Raw genomic sequence first — 5000 nt, 5'->3', positions numbered from 1 at the left:
CGACACGTGAAGTGAAAACCATTTCAGGTGACTAGCTCTTGAAGCTACATATGGACAAACTTTCCGAAATGGAGTTTCGACACTTCTTCGCTAACCCCAGGGATTTGACACACCCCGAATCATTGTTTTAATGCTGATTGCAGCAGACTCGTTATCCCAGGAGACGCTGTCGGCGGAGGCGGAAACAGAAGCTAGGCTAACTGCTAAACCCAACAGACCAGTGTTCCCAAGCAGTGATAGGCAGTAACAAGCTACAATTAGCTAAGCTCCTTAGATTTGCTACAGTTCTCAGTGGTACTATTCTAACAAGTATCTTTTCCTGTAGCCTAGCAACTTTTAGACCCATCTAGCGAGGTAGCTTAAATCAAAACTACAAGCTAAAAAGTGAGAAAATGGACTGCGATTCCTGGTCCCCCACCCCAAAAAATTTGGAGAACATCCAATGACCTGGATGAACTAAAACATCCATACTTACGGAGAAAATCCATGATGATTGGTTACTGTTGGTATGATGAGTCAGAGTTTGCTAAGGTACGGACCGGCCAATCAGGTGAACAATTTCCCTTGTGGATCATTAAAGTTTATTTAAGTCATCGAAACGAGCAGGCAAAATCATAACAGACGCGCACTCATGTCACATGACGACGAGGTAGTCGGAGACAGAGGGACGCTTCAAGCTGACCACTCAAAAAAAACAAACGATTGTTGAAAATGTCAGACGAATTCTCTACCGCAGATTAGATTTCTCTTTTAGTGATGAAGACGACGTGCAGGAAACACACAATAATGCATGTCCTTGGTCATATTTAGACAAATGTGTGCGTTTAGAGAACACAATACCTAAAACCTTAGTTTTTAGTTGTTTACTCTGTAAACCAAAATCATAACTGGTCTCTATATCTAAGACGTCTAACACAGATAAACCCAACAGCTCATGCGGGTGCTCTTTGTTGACTTGAGTTCCCCAAGAAGCGGAGCGGACATTCTAGGCCCGGGGGGCCCACTGGATTGTGGACTTCCTCACAGGCAGACCACAGCAAGTGAGAGTGGGACACGGCGCTTCCGCCGTCCTTACTCTGAACACAGGTGTACCACCAGGCTGTGTGCTGAGCCCCTATCCCCTTCACACTTTTTACCCAAGACTTGCAGACCCATCCACAGTTCTAACCCTACAGTACAGTTTTCTAACAACACCACAGACGTGGGCCTGTCACGGACAACAATGCCATCCATCCATCCATTTTCTACCGCTTATTCCCTTTCGCTGTGGGGAATCAATCAATGTTTATTTATATAGCCCTAAATCAAAAATATCTCAAAGGACTGTACAAACCACTACGACTACGTCATCCTCGGAAGAACCCACAGAAGGGCAAGAAAAACTCACACCCAGTGGGCAGGGAGAATTCACACCCAGTGGGACGCCAGTGACAATGATGACTAAGAGAACCTTGGAGAGGACCCCCCCCCCCCCCCCCCTCCCCCCTCTAGGGGACCGAAAGCAATGGATGTCGAGCGGGTCTAACATGATACTGTGAAAGTTCAATCCATAGTGGCTTCAACACAGCCGCGAGAGTTCAGTTCACAGCGGATCCAAGACAGCAGCGAGAGTCCCATCCACAGGAAACCATCCCAAGCGGAGTCGGATCAGCATCGTAGAGATGTCCCCAACCGATACACAGGCGAGCGTTCCATCCTGGGTCCCGACGAGCGGTCCATCCTGGGTCCCGACTCTGGACAGCCAGTACTTCATCCATGGTCATCGGACCGGACCCCCTCCACAAAGGGAGGGGGGACAGAGGAGAAAAAGAAAAGAAGCGGCAGATCAACTGGTCTAAAAAGGAGGTCTATTTAAACACCTGGTTTGATTGTTGTGAGCAGAATTACCCGATCCTCAACACCTCTAAAGCCGCGGAAATAATCATGGACTTTAGAAGAACAAAGGCCAGAGACCATATCATCCTCGACATCCATGGACAAGATGTAGAAAGTGGGGAGAGCCTTGAATTCCTTTGAGTCAGTGTTTCTGGGCCATCAATCAATTAATCAATGTTTATTTATACAGCCCTAAATCACAAGTGTTTCAAAGGGCTGCACAAGCCACGACAACATCCTCGGTTCAGAGTCCACAAAAGGGCAAGGAAAAACTCACAACCCAGTGGGACGTCAATATGAATGACTACAGAAACCTTGGAGAGGACCGCAGATGTGGGTGACCCTTCTCCCCTCTGCGGAGACCGAATGCAATGTACGTCGAGTGGGTCTCGCATAAAATTGTGAAAGTCCAGTCCATAGTGGATCTAACATAATAGTAAGAATCCAGTCCATAGTGGGGCCAACAGAAGACCATCCCAAGCAGAGACAGGTCGGCAGCGCAGAGATGTCCCCAATCGATGCACAGGCGAGCGGTCCACCCCGGGTCCCGACTCTGGACAGCCAGCACCTGTGCCCCCCCTCCATATAGGAGAGAACAGAAACGGCAGATCAACTGGCCTAAAAGGGGGTCTATTTAAAGGCTAGAGTGTAGAAATTAGTTTTAAGGTGAGACTTAAATGCTTCTACTGAGGTAGCATCTCTAACTGTTACCGGGAGGGCATTCCAGAGTACTGGAGTCCAAATAGAAAACGCTCTATACCCCGCAGACTTTTTTGGGGTTCTGGGAATCACTAATAAGCCGGAGTTCTTTGAACGCAGATTTCTCGCCGGGACATATGGTAGATGGGTGTCATGGACTGCCAATATGCCAAACCTGGGCAGGAAAGCTCAACAGACAATGTTCTTTCTCAGGATGCTAAAGAAGGCCCAACTTCCCCAGAGGCTCAATGCTCAATTTTTATTGGAGCACAATTGAGAGCATCCTGACCAGCTGGATTATTGTGTGGTTTGCCAGCTGCACCGTGGCTCAGGGGACGGCCCTGCACAGATTGGTAAAGGCAGCCCAGCGCATAATTGGGCTTGAGCTCCGTCACCCGGACACACTTTACGCCACCAGACTTGGGAAGTAGGTCAATAAAATCTCCATAGTCTCGAGAAAACCCCTTTTTGAACCACTACCATCCGGGAAGTGGTTCAAAACCCTTAAGTCCACCACAGGTGAGGAACGGCCAAGAGGTGCTCTCCCCACTGGACTGGGAGAAACCCGTACACACTGCAACATGGGGCACAATAGAAACAGGGACTATTTTTCGGTTCTTCCTACATAACTACCTCATCAAAACACAAAGCGGACAGATGTTTCAGTTTTGCACACTTGAACTCCAATTGAGGAATAGGGACTTCTTGTCCTTTTAGTGTCTGTTTTTGTATTACAGTATTTTCCGGACTATAGGGTGCACCGGATTATAAGGCGGACTGCCGATGAAGGGGTCCTGTCAGGTCGATTTTCATACAAAAGGTGCACCAGATTATAGGGCGCATTAAAGGAGTCATATTATTATAATTTTTTTCTAAATGTAAAACACTTCCTTGTGGTCTTAATAGCATGAAATGGTAGTTCTTTGGTCAAAACGTTGCATGGATGATGTTTTACATATCTTCAAGCCGCTTTCTGACAGTCGCTTTAGGATGCGGCGTCTTGTGGGGGGTCTTATTTACGTGGCTCACCTCTGACAGAGTCTTCTCCCCGTCATCTTTGTTGTAGCCGTGTAGCGTGCAAGGACGGGAGTGGAAGAAGTGTCAAAAGATGGTGCTAACTGTTTTAATGACAGTCAGAATTTATTTCAATCAATAACGGAGCAGCATCTCCTCAGCCGTGGCTCACTAGTGCAACAACAACGCCGGAAATGTGTCCCGTGAAAAAAACGTCCGACCGGAACTCTCTAATAACTAAAGTTCCTTGAGTGAATAATGCAAACTCACAACACCGGTATGTTTTAGCGCTTTTATAGCGGGTTTACTGACAGATAAAAGTAAAAACTTTACACTACTTTATATTACAAATGGCAACAATGGAGGATGAATGAAGATAGAGAAAAAGAAGAAGCTTTTTGACTACGGGTCGACACGGACTACAAAGGCGGATGCGCACAATTTTTCAGGACTTATTAAAGATCCCAAATAAAGATCAGTGTAAACTGCAATATGACTCAAATATGACTAAAAATGGCAGCAGCGGAGGATGAATGTCCCATAACAAGAAAATAGAGAAAGTCGTAGTCGTATGGTCATAGTTCCGACCATAAACAATGCCAACTAGCAATCCGGTAGTGTTACACCCATGACCCGCCGGGCAGCGTCCGGGAAACCAAAGTCTTTGGGTTCCGGGGGGAGTATGGTTGCAAAGCTGAAACTTAAAGGAATAGACTGCGTCCGTCAGGAAGGAGCTCTTCACCTCGGCTCGGTGCAGGTGAACCACCTGGAAGTCTCCCACGTACAAGGCCCAAAGACTTGCACAAGACCCAAAGACATCCTCGGCTGAGATCCCACTTCAGGGCAAGAAAAAAACTCAACCCAATGGGAACAACGACAAACCTTGAAGGGGACCGCGGCGCAGAGACGTCCCCAACTGACGCACAGAGGAGTGGTCCACCCCGGGTTCCGACTTTGTACAGCTAGCGCCTCATCTGTGGTCACTTGATAACCTCTTCATGCAGGAGAGGGGGGAAGGGCCGAAAAGAGACGGCAGATCAACTGGTCTATAAGGGCTAGAGCAGGGGTAAGCAACCTTTTTGAAACCAAGAGCTACTTCTTGGGTACTGATTAATGCGAAGGGCTACCAGTTTGATACACACTTAAATAAATTGTCAGAAATAGCCAATTTGCTCAATTTAGTTTATATATATATATATATATATATATATATATATATATATATGGGTATTTCTGTCTGTCATTCCGGCGTACATTTTTTTCCCTTTTACGGAAAGTTTTTGTAGCGAATAAATGATGAAAAAAATACTTAATCGAACGGTTTAAAAGAGGAGAAAACAGGAAAAAAAATGAAAATAAAATTTTGAAACATAGTTTATCTTCAATTTCGATTCTTTAAAATTCAAAATTCA

At 46.1% G+C, this 5000-nt stretch overlaps 1 protein-coding gene across 1 annotated transcript in view; it reads right to left on the bottom strand.

Annotated features, from left to right (window-relative positions):
- dlgap1b (discs, large (Drosophila) homolog-associated protein 1b) overlaps positions 1-5000 on the bottom strand; it is a 280337-nt gene that overhangs the window by 142133 nt on the left and 133204 nt on the right. The gene's annotated exons all lie outside the window — the stretch shown is intronic.

The sequence above is a fragment of the Nerophis ophidion genome, linkage group LG15 (genome assembly GCF_033978795.1).
Source record: "Nerophis ophidion isolate RoL-2023_Sa linkage group LG15, RoL_Noph_v1.0, whole genome shotgun sequence".
In the NCBI taxonomy this organism is placed as follows: Eukaryota; Metazoa; Chordata; class Actinopteri; order Syngnathiformes; family Syngnathidae; genus Nerophis; species Nerophis ophidion.
The sequence above is the reverse complement of the archived record's forward strand: the minus strand, read 5'-3'. Positions and strand labels throughout refer to the sequence as shown.